Source organism: Glycine soja, chromosome 18, assembly GCF_004193775.1.
Source record: "Glycine soja cultivar W05 chromosome 18, ASM419377v2, whole genome shotgun sequence".
Taxonomy (NCBI): Eukaryota; Viridiplantae; Streptophyta; class Magnoliopsida; order Fabales; family Fabaceae; genus Glycine; species Glycine soja.
Genome location: NC_041019.1, coordinates 7,862,523 through 7,879,288, shown reverse-complemented (window position 1 = coordinate 7,879,288; position 16,766 = coordinate 7,862,523). Strand labels below are relative to the sequence as shown.

General features: G+C 29.1%; 1 long non-coding RNA gene across 1 annotated transcript; it reads left to right on the top strand.

Moving 5' to 3' along the window:
- Positions 1-14,844: 14,844 nt before the first annotated feature.
- LOC114396036 lies at positions 14,845-16,563 on the top strand. Its single transcript, XR_003663196.1, has 3 exons — positions 14,845-14,965; positions 15,160-15,421; positions 16,183-16,563. It is a non-coding gene; the product is annotated as an uncharacterized LOC114396036 (long non-coding RNA).
- The last annotated feature ends 203 nt before the right edge of the window (positions 16,564-16,766 follow it).

The window sequence follows — 16,766 nt, the reverse complement described above, 5'->3', positions numbered from 1 at the left end:
TATGTTTAAAACCTCCTTTAAAAAACCTCCACAGTTAGCGTAGGTTTAAAACCTCTACAAACAACCTCTGCAAAATATTCTCGATACAAGAAGTTTTCGAAAACCGCCGCTAATTGCTTGTGGCGAATATAACTACGGAGGTTTTTGAAAACCTCTGTAATTTATTTTGTGGTAAAAACCTCCACTAAACGAAAAAATAACCTCCATTATTTAACAGATTTGTTGTAGTGTCTCTTACTCGCACATTTATAAATGAGCAAATGAGTTATTAAGGAACTATTAATGTCGAGCTTGTATAGTTTGAGCTTGATTCATTTAAACAACCAAGCTTGGATTTATTTATTTATATAATTAAACAAATGAATGTGATCGAGCATGTAACGAGTTAAGGTTGAATAGTTCATTTACACTCTTATTGGGAATAGTGATGAAACGATGATAACAAATGTGACTAGTTTTAAGATTTTTTTTTTAATATTTGTCGTATTTTTTTAAATGGTGATCCAATGACAATTCTTATTCATAAGATATTTTTCATTTGAAATGCACACATATATATATATTAGAAAATCACACATAATTTTGTTAAGTGGTTTTGTGATTAAATAATTTTAATTTTAATTTGTATATATATATATATATATATATATATATATATATATATATATATATATATATATATATATATATATATATATATATATATATTAAAAATATGTCCAGCTTGCTACCACATATCAGTTGCTGATAGTGCAAAGTTGTTTTTTCTTTCTTAAATTTTTTACTTCTCACTTTTATTTTGTTTTTCTCAATTTGATTTTCTAAAAACTCGTGCAAGGCATAGGCCCGTATAACCTAAATTTATAATTTTCATATTCTTAAACTAAGAACTATTCGTTGTAGTTTGAAGGACATCACAAAAGATTAAGTCCTACATTGTTCATGATAGTTTTGGCTCCTATTTTTATATATTATTTTGTGATATGGGCTTTCAAAGTGGTTAGTAAGAAATGAAAATTTCGTGTGCATGAGTTTGGGCTGCATGGACTTATCGTAGTGCAAATCCACTGATCCCCCCTTCTCACCCTACGCGTGCAAAAATGGACTGTGGAAAGTTTTATGCTATTATTTAATTAAATTATTTTGAGAAAAATGTTATGAGCTTATCCGAAATATCTTGATTTCAATGAGATGGAAATTGATTTGACTCCACTACAGAAATCATGGGATTTTACCATTAATTTCTTTTTACTATTTTAAATCTGTGTTATAATTACCAAATCAATTGTCGTGTTAATTTCAAATTATATAACTATTTTTTCATAAATATATTTTATTATTGATTTAATTCTTATTCCTTTTTCCATTTTCATGCTCCCTTCTCACCCTATCTATGCTACACTTCAGACCTTGTTTAAGACACACTACTACAACCTCTTCTCTTTTCTTTCTCTGTTCTTGAGTTTTGAATTTTCTCTCTTGCCAGTTTTTGTGGTCTGATCTTGACTGAGAGATTATTGTTGTATCCTAGGGGATTTGAGTGGGATACCATAGATAAATCCTTTAGGGCAGTGTTCTCGCATCCCTCGGGAAGACAACATTATTCATGACCTTCAGCACTGTTTCCAACAATCTAAAGGATTTATCATGGCTGAAGACATGAACCTCGATGCTATCACCCTAACCTCGATGCAAACTTCTGCAATGTCGAATGCTACCTTTGCCAAGCCACTCCGGACATGTCAAAGTTTAAGGTTTTAGTTGGCCAACATTTTCGACGTTGGTAGGAACATGTTGGCACACTGCTTGATATGCATGGGGTAGCCTTTGCCCTTACCACCAAGAAGCCAAACTCTGCAACACCTGCCAAAGAGCTTGAACAATGGAATCATGCGAATAAGGTAAGTCGTCTCACCCTTCTGGATACATTATCTAACGAGTTGTTTGATTTCTACTATTCCTATAAGCAAGCAAAGTAGATATGTGACTCTTTTGTTCTAAAATAAATTGTTAGGGATGTGGTCAAACAACGGTTCATCATTGACAATTATTATCTTTGGACAATGATTGAGGATAAGAACATCAAGGTGCAAATCAATGAGTACCACAAGCTATTGTAATACCAAAAGGTAGAAAACACAAGCATACAAGATGAATTTGTTTCCAAGCTCTATATTGAGAAATTGCCTAAATCTTGGATTGATTACAAACAACAATTAAAGCACATGCACAAACAAATGTCCCTATCAGACCTTATCACTCACATCATCGTTGAGGATACCAACAACAAGGAATGTACTATTACAATAGACAAAACTTTATATACCAAGGCAAATATGGTGCAAGACAAACCTACTAAAAAAAGGTACATTCACAATAAGAATAAAAATAAAAATAATTTCTCATGTGCTCCTTCTTGTAACCCCACCTTTAAGAAAAAAGGAAACTGTTTTGTTTGTGGAGATCTAGGACATTATGAACCACAATGTAGAAATCGATTGATGAGAAATGACAATCCTCATAAGTCTAGGGCTAACCTGGCTAAAGGAGATGACATAATTGTTGCGGTTATTTCTTAGGTCAATGTTGTGACCAATGTGAGCAAATGGGTGGAAGACTTTGGGATTACCAAGTACATTTGTGCTGATAGAAATGCTTTTACCTCCTACATTGTTGTGGGGGATAGAGAAGAACATGTCTATCTTGGTGATTCGAGGACTACTCTAGTTCTATGCAAAGAAAAAGTTCTTCTCAAGCTCACATCTAGGAAAGCGATTTTGTGATTAGAGACCTTTTGTATTGAATGTTTCTAAAGTGATTTATGGAAATGCATCTACTTCTACTTATATGTTTTATTACTGTGATATATGGCATGCTAGATTAGGACATACGAATTCTATGTATGTTTTTAAATTGCAACGACTAGGCTTAATCAACATGCATGATAATCAAACTAAAAAATGTGATGTATGCATTGAATCAAAGTTAACTAAAATCCCTTGTCCTTTTGTTCAATATGAAACTAATTTTATTGGCTTAATTCATTATGATCTTGTTGATTTAAAATAAGCTATAGCTAGAGGAGGTAAGATTTATTTTGTAACCTTTGTAGATGACATCTCTCGATATACTAAAGTTTTTTTTATTAGATATAAAAATGAAGCATTTAACATGCTTTTGTCTTTATAAAGCTGAAGTTGAAAACCAATTAAGTAGAAAAATAAAAAGAATAAGATCCAATAGGGGTTACACTTTGTTTAATGACTTTTGTGAAAAGGAAGGTATAATCCATAAGGTAACCCCACCATATTCACTTGAGTCAAACAAAGTAGTTGAGAGAAAAAATAGAACCCTTAAGGAGATGATGGATGCTTTGCTTACAAGTTCCTCTACATTTGATAACCATTGGGGAGAAGCCATTTTGGCAGCTTGCATCTTACAAAATAGGATCCTACATAGGAAAACAGGAAAAATACCTTATGAGTTATGGAAAGGCTACAAACCAAATTTGAAATATTTGGGAGTGCAGGGATGCTTAGCTAAAGTGATGTTTCCAGATCCTAAGAAAAGGAAAAATAAGACCTAAGACTTTTGATTTCCTGTTTCTTGGTTATACGAGACATAGTGTGGCCTAAAGGTTTCTTGTCCTCAAGAGTAGTGTGCTTGATTGCAATACCATCATAGAAACTATGAATGTTGATTTCTTTACGGACATATTTCCCTTAAGGTCTAGTGCTAGTACTAGTCCTGAGCAACCTGTTGAAACTTGTAGTGAACCTATGTGTGAAAACTTAAGAAGGAGCAAAAGATAAGAGGTAGAAAATTTATTTTAGAGATGAATTTTATACATATCTTGTTGAGGATGACACTGTGAGCTTTTCTGAAGTAATTAGTTCTTCATATGCAAACATTTGAGAACAAGACATTAAGATTGAAATTGATTCTATCAAGAACAATACATGGACTTTAGTTGACTTACCCAAAGGAACAAGGCCAATTGGATGCAAGTGGATCTTTAAGAGGAAGTATAATCCTGATGGATCAATAGACAAGTATAAGGCTAGATTGGTAGCCAAAGGGTTTTTTCAAAAACTAGACATAGATTACTTTGATACCTTTGTGCTTGTTACCAAGATTTCCTCTATTTGAGTTTTGATAGCTTTAGCTGTCATCCATAAGTTAATGATTCATCAGATGGAAGTGAAGAAAACTTTCCTAAATGGTGATTTAGAGGAATATATATATATATATATATATATATATATATATATATATATATATACACACACACACACACACACACACACACATATATATATATGACTCAACCTGAAGGGTGTCAGGTTCCTAGTCAAGAAAATAAAGTGTGCAAACTTTTAAAATTCTTATATGATTTTAAAACTAGCATCAATGGCATGAAAAGTTTAATGAGACTTTATTTACTTAATGATGGTTTTTCCTTTAGTGATGCTGATAGATGTACGAAAAGTCTATGAATGGTGATTGCATCGTTATATGCTTATATGTGAATGACATGCTTATCTTTGGTACATGCATTGGTATAGTTTTAACAACCAAATCTTTCTTGGCATTTAAATTTGACATGCAAGATATGAGTGAAGAAAATGTAATTTTGGGAATTAAAATCATAAGGAAGGGAGATAGTATATTAATATCCTAAGGCCATTATCTTGAGAAACTTATTATGAAGTTTGGCTATTATGACTTTAAGTCAGTAAGTACCCCTTATGATGTTAATTCTCAATTAAAGAGAATAGAGGAGAACCAATTGATCAAACTCAATAAGTCCAAATCATTGGGAGTTTACTTCATTTAATGAATTCTCTAGACTCGATATTGCATATGTAGTAGGCAGATTGAGTAAATACACCCATAGTCCTAATTAGGATCATTGGGATACAATTGCAAGACTCCTGAGATATTTGAGAGTTATCATGGATTATGGTATTGAATATGGTGGATTTCTCGTTGTGCTAGAAGGGTATAGCGATGCTAACTAGATCTCTAATTAAGATAAGACAAAATTTACTAGTGGTTATGTATTTATAGTTGGTGGTGTTACGATTTGCATTAAGATAAACTAGATAAACTATTGTAGCTAGATCAACAATGGAGTATGAATTTGTTGCTCTAGAAATGGCTAGTAACGAGATTTAGTGGTTGAAAAACTTCTTGGTTAACATTCCTTTGGGAATGAAACCAACAATATCAATGTCTATGCATTGTGATTCTCAATCAATAGTAGTTGTGGCTAAAAACAAAACTTACAATGGGAAAAATAGACATATACAATTGAGACATAATGTGACAAAATTATTAAAGAACAAAACAATTTCCATAGATTATGTGACGTTAGAAAGAAACTTAGTAGATTCTTTGACAAAACCTTTGGAGAAAAATTTGATATTAGAAACATCAATGGGAGTGAAAATTTTAAGCCAATTGAAAAAAAAATGATGTTAATCCAACCTTTGTTGTTGGAGATCCTATGAAGAAGGTTCAATGAAAAAAAAAGTCATTTGTTAGTTCTGGTAGTACTAAAATTGATTCAATCAATTTTCATTATTACCCCCTTCTTATGTTGCAAGAAAGTGCTAGATGTTGCATTATTGAGAGGTTAAGTCTTATAGTTAAGTTTTATGAGGTTATGAGAAAACTTAACAACTTATAAAGCTTTTAATGATTTTCATATCTCTTATGGGTGGTGTATGATTTGCAACATACACTCAATGAAATCACCTATATGAGTATCAAGTGAAGCCACTTGCATGAGATCCAAGAGAGATCTTTAGAGCACTCACGAATATTGGGCACGCATATGGCCTAGTAGCATAACACAACGACAACGACACAAATTGTGGGGGTATATTATGATTGGTAAACCACTAGCACAAGCCAAGTGTTTTAGGTTTAATAGCTTGCTATACTTACTACACTGTGTGTCATGTCTTACCGATCTAGGTTTAGTTCAATAGCTTGCTACACCAGGTTCGATGTATTATATTCCATGTGAACCCTCGAACTCTTTTCTTCTATTCTTAAAAGGTTTTCTCAAAAGTTTTATTTAGTCTCTTGTAATATGTGGGGAATTGTTATAGTTTGAAGGATATCATAAAAGGTCAAATCTCACATCGCTTGACATAACTTTGACTCATGTTTATATATATATAATTTTGTGATATGGTCGTAATGCAAATCCATCAATTCCCCCCTACACTTGCAATAATGGATTCTACAGTTTTATAGTATTATTTAAGTAAATTTTTTTGAAAAAATATTTAAAATATCTTGATTTCAATAAGATAGAAATTGATTTGACTCCATTACACGAATCATAAGATTTTACCATTAATTTCTTTTTATCATTTTAAATTTGTGTTATAATTACCATGGTAATTTCACATTATATTACCATTTTTTTATAAATGTTTTTATTGTCAGTTTATTTCTCTAATTCCTTTTTTTTCATTTTGGTGCTCCCTTCTCACCCTACATATATATACCACACTTCATACCTTATTCTAGACACGCCATTATAATTAACCTCTTCTTTCTTTCTTATTTTCTTTCTTTGTTTTTTTAATTTAAATTTTTCACCCTTGCCCTTTTGTGTGGCCTCAGCTTGATGGAGAAGTTATGTTATATCCTAGGAAATTTGTGTGAAATATTATGAATAAATCCTTTAGCCCAATGTTCTCACACATCTTAGAAAACTATTGTTTGTGATCTTTAGCGCAGCTTTCAATACTATTATCACTTAATACACCCCCAACCTGCACACAATATTTAACTTTTATTATGCACACATTACTGGTCAGGTGTGTAATATAAAACTCACTCCACTCGACCAATATCGTGTTGCACACACATACCTGTTAATGACTTTTTTTTTTTATCTTTTTTATCTTTGATGGTAACGGTTGATTCCACGTGGTGTTTCTTTTTATAATAAACTCAACATAATAATGGCGATAAAATATAAAAAAAAAACAGAAACTAATTAAAAGTTAAGAAAAAATTTATTAGAAATTAAAGTGGGAGTCAAGATCCAAGAGAATCACAAATGGATGGAGTTGAGATCTATCAGCTATTTATTGATTTATTTGATATGTGTCGTCTATCAGGTAGTGTATTGGTTCTAGTATCTAGATGGAATTAACAAAAAAAAAAAAAGAGAAGAATTTAATGCCTAAAATTGTGGGTGGGTTTATTTAACTTAAAAAGAATAATTTTAAAATAAATATTTTTTATATAAATGTTTTTCTTTAAAAAATTAAGATTAGTTTCTTAAAATAAATAGAAAATTATTTTTTAAAACAGAAATAATTTAGATAAATATATTAAATAATAGAAAATAAACGCTTATTTAATAAATAAATTTAAACAGATGGGTAATTATATATCCTAGATTGTGCTAGTTAGCAACATGCGAGAAGCCCTTTTATGATCAATTTTACTCTGAGAAGCAAATGCAATTCCCCGTAGACAAAAAACTTTGTGCAAGAAGCAGGTAGCCTAAATACCAAAGAATCTATTAGAAAGTGGGTAATTATGAATCATTCCATGTTGCGTAATTCATTTCGCATATGAAGAGAAAAGAAGGCTTAATTAACGAAATTACCAAAATTAGGAGAGACCCCCACCCCAAGGTTGAAAAGATACTTACAGATAGTTTATACCTTATTTCGGAAAAAAAATTATACAAAATTCGTTACGGATAAAAGGGAGATATTACTGAGAAAATTATCACATTTAATTAAATATTTTTAATTGAATATTGAAGCAACTTATCATAATAAAAATAAAATATTGTTAAATAGAAAATTAATAGTTAAATTTTATTATTTATTTTATAAATACTTATGTTTTTATCACAATTTCAATTATTAAATTATTACTTTTTGATTAATGATTATTATTGTACTTTATTCCTAATGTAATTAAGGATAATATAGTATAATATAGTTGGTAAACAATTTTTTCTCTTAATCATATTTTTTATCCTCAAATTCATTTATATTGAAAAACATATTTTTTGAAAGAGACCAATTTTTTAAACCAAATAATTGGATATAAGTAATTAATGTATCTGAAAATTAAAAAAAAAGACCAATTTTTTAAATAAAGTTCAATATTGATATTGGTTGTTTAATTTTAAGTAAAGAGAATATCATTGCTTCACTTATTTTATTTTTTATTGTAAGATACTTATTTTATTTCATAAGAATAAGAGACTAAATACAAGCTAGAATCGAATAAAAAAAAAACTTGTTGTCAATGCATAAAATCTAAACTCCCTTTTAAGGCAATGAACCATTTGATTAGCTTGTCTCCGAATGCAAATAGCTATGGAGTTATGGAATTTGGGGAACAACTCGTTGCACTTTGAAAGAATGGCATCAAACTCAGAGTTCCCGGTTTTGGTTGAGACCAATCTGTCAACTACCATCTTGCAGTCAAGCTCAAATGATATATAGTTTGCATGTTTAAATTTTCAGCATATTTAACAGCAGCCAGTAAAGTCATGGCTTCAGCTTCATTTGGGGGAGGATCACTGTAAAACCAAGATGACATTGCTGTAACAAAATTACCCGACTGATTCCTAATGCATGCTGCAACTCCATAAACTAGTCCTATTCTCCTTAAACAATGCACCATCAATGATACATTTAAAATATCCAGCATGTGACATGATTAATTTGATCCATGAGTGAATTTGTTGCACATTACGTACATATATATGCTGCCAATCACGAAGAGCTTGTGTGGCCAAATGGAGAGAGATGTGAACAGGCATAAGCACCATAATAATATATACCGCAGCTAGCTACTTGTTCTTGTTTCTTCATTTGAGAGATTTGTTAACAATAAAAATAAACACTCCTTCAAATTAACCTTCTGCGGTTTCAACCACCAGTGCAAAAAACATATTTAAAAAAAGTTTTTTAGATCAGTTATACGCGCGAGAACCGTTTTAAAAAACACAAAACACATGTCTTCCATGTAGCTAGTGCCAAATTCCAGACTTTCTCCATACAAGTCTTGCATGCATGATTACACCCCAAAAACACATGCCAATCATTTTTCTGGACAGGGGCTTCAAAAAAGGAGCAATCATTTTCCAATTCTCAATCTAAATTGTTCAGCACTCTATGTTAACTCGTAATGTTCACAATATATTAATATTGGTCTTAAATATGCATGCAGACATTCATATTAAATTTTTATACACACATCCGTACGAAATATCTGAAAATTCTCGAGAGCTAAACTTCAATGATATACTTATAAGGACTTTGATGCTCAAATTATTTTATGGAAGATAAGGTTATAGAGTTATATAACTTAATTAGACCCAATAGGATTTATGTATATCATTTTTGAATTGGTTATCTTGGCGTTTCTTATGTGAAGTGACATGAGAAATGTCACATTCGATAAATATTCTTACCAGAATCGCTACCTCTAATAGATAATTGACTATCATTTTCAGTACTTTGTATTCATTTGTCATGATTCATCCAAAACTTCTGGATGTCTATACCTGTTTAAGTCTCAACTGAAGAGTACTGGTTATAGAACCGTGGCACATTGGCTTACTTTATACTAGACTCTTAGAAGGAGAATTTAGCATTAAGATTTAATTTTGTTAAGATTTATTATTAGAATAATATTTTGAATTTTCACGGAGAGATTCAGTTCTTATAAAGCAATTATCAAGATTTGTTTTCATTTAAAAAAAGTTATTTTTTTCTTCATAAAATTGATTTGTATTTCATTCTTATAAAATTTATAAAAATGATTTAAGATTTTAAAATAAGATATACTATTGAAATAAAAAATAAAAGAAATATTGAAAATGATATGATACCCCGAAATAAAAAAAAACCCAAAAACTCAATAAAATTTTCTTTTGAAAATGCTTTAAGCCTAAATTCTCAACGAGTGGTCCAAAACCTAGCTAAATCAATAACATCATTTGTCACTAACTAGTTCACTTGGCTAAAGCACGTGCTTAATTTATTGCCCCCTCCTCTGTTGATAAAATCATACTGGTTTATCGAATCTTGTGCCCAGCAATTTACAATCTTACAAGAATCTCTTGGAAGAAGCATCTATAATTTGGTTTTTGTTTTTTTTCCAGTCAGTGTCACATTTTGCCCCCTCCTCTCTTGAAAAAATCATGACTGGTACTAACTACTTTTTCTCAGTTAAAACTTAGCGATCAATCTTTTTGTTATAGTATAAATAATATAATATATAAGCCTTTATTCTGTTTTTGATAGTTCTCTCTTATGGCTTGGAATCTATCGTGTCTTTATCACTAACCACTTGAGTGGAGAATAGCCTTTTTCTAGTTTGCATTCCTTTTTGTAATGAAATGTGTGTGCGTCTCCTTCGTCAAAAAATGTCTTTTAATCGAGTTTAAAAATTAATCTATCGGATGTCTAAAGATTAGAAACTAGAAAGTGGATTTTACCTCTCTCCTAATGAAACAATTTTTATATAAACGGCCAAAAAAGAATTTTGAGTTAACATATTTAAGAAACTTAAAAATTATTACTCATTGATCACACTTAAATGGAAAATAATAAACGTCATTCCAATTTTTGGATAAATTGAGAATGAAAGAAGAAAGACATAGAAAAAAATAAAAAGATAAAATGAAATGTAATAAGTAATGTGATAGGAAATGAAGAGAAAAATAAGAATAAAATAAAACAGAAATAAAATGAAAAAAATGTTTATAATCACCCATCTTAAAACAACATTCAAAATGCAATGTTCATTCCATAGAACAATAATAAAATCTCAGCTTTTTTTATATATTTCTGAATGGTAAAAAAAAAGTGCATTTTTTTTTATAAAAAAAAGGTAACTGTGACATAAGTTAAGGTCGAAAAAGATGCTCATAATTAAGAAATTGATTTGACACAATTTAAAGAAGTCACTGATTACAGCTGGGAACAAAAATATTGAGATATTTCTCCAATCTATTTCTCGGTGAGTCAAATAAGTGAACTAGTCCCAAGTCACATGTTGACTTATGTTCAAGTATAATGTAAATTCTTCCTCTTGAAAATAATGATAAAGAATTTACATTTTACTTTTGCTTTTTCTTTCTCTTTTGGCCTTTCAAATTACTCAATGTCTCCACGTTAAAGAGGCATTCCCATAAAAGGCAAAGTTGATTCTAATGGTATTGGCAATGGGATGTGATAGATCCTCAATATATATACAATAAAGAGAAGCTTCTGTTGTTTGGTGGAGCTTCAGTATGTTGAAGAAATGGCAGGTTTTTTTTAAAAAAAAAAAAATAAATATCAATTTTATGCGTATAAAATAGGGATTTTAACTTGCAAATATTAATTTATTGATGCAATTCTTTATTAACGGTTAGAAGTTTCATGCACATCACCAATATGATAAGTGTTTTGTATTTTTTTTAAGATAAAATAGTTTATTTGGTATAATTATTTTTATAAATTACAGTTATTTTTATGGGATACAATCTTAATCAAGTCATATAAAATGATTATTAATGATAAAAAATTTTCTCTAAATATTTCAAAGTTACATATTCAAGACTCAAACTTAAAATTATTGATTAAGTTGTAACAATTCGTATATATCCATGCATGTATGATATTTATATTTAATTATTGTCTTGAAGATTATACGAATTTAGAAAGACATGATAAATAAATATAAGCTTAACTTGAAATATTTATAATTATATATTTATTTTAGTTAATAATATTTATTGAGAAACTAGAATGTGCATCCTCCATGAAATTTTGTAGATAATTTTTAAAAATTCTAAAATTAAAAATTTAAACATTTACTTATTTATATTTTGAGTTTAAATTTTGAGTATCAATACAATAATATTTTATTGATTAAATTAATAGTATCTTAAGTATTCTATACCTTATTAAATACTTGTATAGTGCATAAAATACTTATAAGTTACTTATATGTTGAAATGATGATAAATGTGCTAAAAAAGTAGATTTCAATATATAAAATATGTTGTAAATAAGCTTTTAGATTTGTCTTTTAAATATTAGCTCGTCATTATATTAATTTTTTAAAATATTTTTACTGTAAAATCATTTCTTTAAAATTGGAAAGTGTTTATTAAATATTTACACTACTATAAAATGCATTTTAGCGACCGCAATTAGCGACCGAATATTAGAAAGTGTTATGATATTAGCAACAGGATATATATCGGTCGCTATAAGACCAATATTTTGGGATTAGTGACTGAATCAGCGACCGCATGCGTATTTTTGTAAAATAAATTATGAAACTAAAATTTTAATTTATTATAAATTATAATAAATATTTAATAAACTTAAATACACTTTACGCTTGAAAATTATTGAAATTAATATTTTAGTAATATTTTTAAATTAACAAACCAATATTTACATTATTTGATTATGATAAATAAATCATGCTTATCATTAGTCTTTTAATTTGTGTTTTGTAAAAAATAATTGTTTATTTTATATAATTATTGAAAAATTATAATAAATAAATACCATTTATATCCTAAAAATATCTGATAACCAAATTTTGTAAAATTAAGTATTTTAAAATATGAGGCATAAGTGTAACACTAATGATTCATTAAGGTTCAACATGGTGTAAGTGAAATTTATACAAGACCATATATATTTAACTTTAGTACAACATGTGCACTAAGCAAGACCCACTAAGATGCAATGTGTAACTTATGCATTAAGTAAAATCTCAAATTGACTTTAATTTAAGGCTTAATTGCAAAATTCGTCCCATTATTTTGCCTATTTCATCAAATTGATCTCCCTATTTTTTAATTCACTATGTTGACCAACATTTTCTTAAAAAATAAAAACTTTAAAAATACTTGAAAAAGGACTAGAACTATGGTTCTTAGAGTGAAAAGCACACTCCTTCACCACTACAACCATGAACTCATTTGAATATTTGGTGTAAAATATAGTATTAATATAAGTTTTATGCAAAAATAGTTCAAAATTCAAAATTTATTCTTTTTTAATATATTATATTTTATAATCTTATATATTATCTTTTAAAATATAATATATAAGATTAAATTTTATTTTCACATAAATTAGAATATGTATATTTAAATAAGTTTTATTTAAATAGAATTTAATCTTATATATTATATATGTTTACATATGATTGATTGAAACCTAATAAGACTTAATCAAGGCTCTATATCACTTTAGTATAACATATACACTAACTAATTAAAAGTTACTAGTGTGTTCCCATGTGATGCATAGATTGATAAATTAATAATTTTTATCATTTTATAAAAATTAATTTAAGATTAAATATATTTTAAAAAATAGTAAAATTAATTATATTATGAAAAAAAGTCATGCACTAACATATATAAATGTATATTATACTCTCACTTTTTTTAAGATACCATTTTTTTGAGATACCACTCTCACTTGATTATGTAAAAGATTCAAGCTCAAGTTTTTATTTTTTTTTAATTTCATATATTTTATGTTAGCCTCCATTTTTAATTATCTTCTAAAAAAATAACTATTAAATATTATATTAATAAAGTTATAAAATAATTTAAGATAAATCAATAGAGATAATTGAGTGATAATTAAGTTAGGAAAATTAATTAAAATAATTAAATTTTAGCCACACATATTACCCATGGAATATGCATGCTTGAAAAATGTAAATTTTACTTACGGATATTACCTACAAATAGAGGTGTGTCAATCCAATACGAGCTAGTGAATTTTTGGGCCAGTCAAGCTAGACCAATTTTGAGATGAGCTGCTATTTTCATGGTCCAACCAAACCCTCTATAGGCCAAATGGGACGGCCCATGGGCTCATTCATTTTATAAAAAATGAAAAAAAAATACAAAAATAAAATAATTTTTTAAAAAAAATTGTATTCTTTTTCATATTTTAATATATTTAAATTGAGCTAAAAATTAATTAGCAAAATGCTTAATTTACCTTTTGGTTATTAAACTCAATCATTTTTGGTGTAAAATATAGTATAATACAAGTTTTATAATAAAGCAGTTCAAAATTCAAACTTTATTCTTTTTAATTTATTATATTTTTATAATCTTATATATTATTTTTTAAAATATAATATATAAGATTAAATTCTATTTTCACATAAATTAGAATATTTATACTTATATAAATATTATTTTATTTTATTTATTATATTTATCTTAGATAGTGAATTTTAAAATATAGAGAGACTCAGATAGTGAATTAAAAATAGAGAAACTGATTTGGTAAAATAAGCAAAATATGGGGACTATTTTGTAATTTAGCCAAAATTGTATATATAAATTAAAATAGTTATCTCGTGCGAGAGTGTTTTTAACTATTTTTCTTTAACAAGAGTGTTGTTAGAGATTTTTTCAACTTCTTATCTTCTTTAATATGTTATTTACTTTTTTATTTCTAAATTACATTTGAATATATTTTAAAATAACTTATCAATAGTTAAAATAATTTTCTATCACAATATGAAGTATTTTGCATAAATCTAAAAGATAATTTATATTTAAACATATTTATCATCTCAAATTTTATACATTAATTTTTAATTCAAAGAATTTAATATTTTAATAATAAATATGATGTTAGTAAATCCTACATTTTTTAGAAGTAATATTTATTATATTATACTAAAAAAATAGTAATATACATAAAAATAAATAATTATGAGCACGTGTGAACAGTAAACATGGCAATATAGATAAATAATGCCACATGCTCACTTTCTTTGCAACTTCATATTCTTTTCCTTTCACTGCACAACTTCTTCCATATACTTCCCTCTCTCTCATCCCATTGTTACCATTTCCATTGGTTGTTTGTTCTCAGCTCAAGGAGGATTCTTGCCCAAGTCCTCGTTTTTCTTATCGGTGAGTTTCTGTGTCTCCCATTTGTCACTTTTTTTTGTGATGCTTTAGAAGTTCCACGTTTTTTTTATTTCATGACTTTGTCATTTTGCTTTCTAATTGAAGCAGATGGTGTGGAATCATTTTTACCCCTAAAGTGTATTCCTTTCAGCTTGTGATTTTAATTTTCTAATTCATTGTTTGGTTCTGCTTCATAGGAATGGTAGATTTGAGGTAAAGAGGTTTCACATTGGTCAAGTAATCCTCAGATCTAGCTTCATTGTCACTCATTAACACCAATTCCATGCACTAATTCATGGACCAAGCAGTGTTCTGTGCCAGCTAGTTCTTACTTGTAGTAGATCTTGTGGATTGATGGATTATAGGGTTTGAAAATAGAAACACTTCTTCCAAATTTTGTAAGAGGCGAGCGAGGCTTGACTGTTTGAGACTTGCAAAGATCTGTCTCCATCATATTTTGTAAGCTTCTCTTTGATACAAAGCAATTCATTGAACTTGACCGCCATACATACCATAACATACCATAAGAATAAGAATATTAAATTACATTTAATTTAAGCAACTTGTTCTGCTGCTACTCATTTCTTTTCTCTTCCTCTTTCTCTTTCTCTATTCTGCTCTTGTCTTTCTTTTCCATCCATGCAAGTTTCTCATCCATAAATATTTTATATTTTGCTCTCCTTCTCCAATGCGTTAATTTTCTTAAGGAATACCACAAGTGTTTAAGAGTTAGGCGTTTGATTCAATCTAAGGATAAGGATAGTACTAACCTGTTTATTTTCTTATTGAATAAATAACTAACATTGTTTGTTGTTCTTAATTGACCCAACCCAAGGGCAAGCCTTTTATGCTCTAATTGGTCCCGGAGGAAGACCATACTTTGAACTCTCTATCTCTGCCTTTTCACAACTTTGTTCCATTTTTCATCCACTTCGCCACGTTTGCAATGCTTTTTTTGTACATAGATGGTGCGATGTTGAATTTACACTCCATGAAATACATGAACCATGCTTGATACATTGTTATTAGTTCTGCACCACATATTTGACTATTTTATATTACCTTCTTAGCAACTTTGCATATAAATGTTCATGATAACTGCTAAATAATAATGAATTAATAGTGGAAAATCAGTCTAAAATTAACTTAGAATTAATTATTTAGCAGTTATTTATGCTTTAATTTGGGAAGATTTAATGAATTTCGAATTTTGATTGTAGATGTGAAAAAAGGGAGGTACAACAAGCAAAAAGGAGCAAAAATAAAGAAAAAAAAGAAGAAAATCAGAAGAAGCTCAAGTTCAGCAAGGAGCTAAGTGCAGGACGTGCCCAGCGCGCATGAAGGCAAGGCGCTAAGCGCACGACACGCGCTGAGCGCGAGGCTTCACGCCCAACGAGCTTACGAAGGCGCAAGCCCAAGTTTGCACCTATAAATAAGAGGGTCAGCCTAGGAAAACGAACACACTTCCTTAGAGCTCAATTTTCAGACTTCTGACACTCAGTTCTCTCCTTTTCCTTCCCTTTTCTTATATTCTTATTACCTTTCTTTCACCCCCCTCCTCATTGTAAAGCCCTCATGACTATGAGTGGCTAAACCCCTAGCTAGTGTCTGGCAGGCCTAAAAAGCCAATGATGTATGGAGCATTTCAAGAGTTATCAATAAAAAAGAGGATTTCCTTCCAGGTTCTTTTATTTACCGTTCTTTCTTATTTATCCTGCTGTATCTCGGACCTTATTTTCTGTTAGGGTTTAATCCACTCGGGAGAGGGTAAAGCCTAATTAGGGGTAAGGAATGAATACTTGAA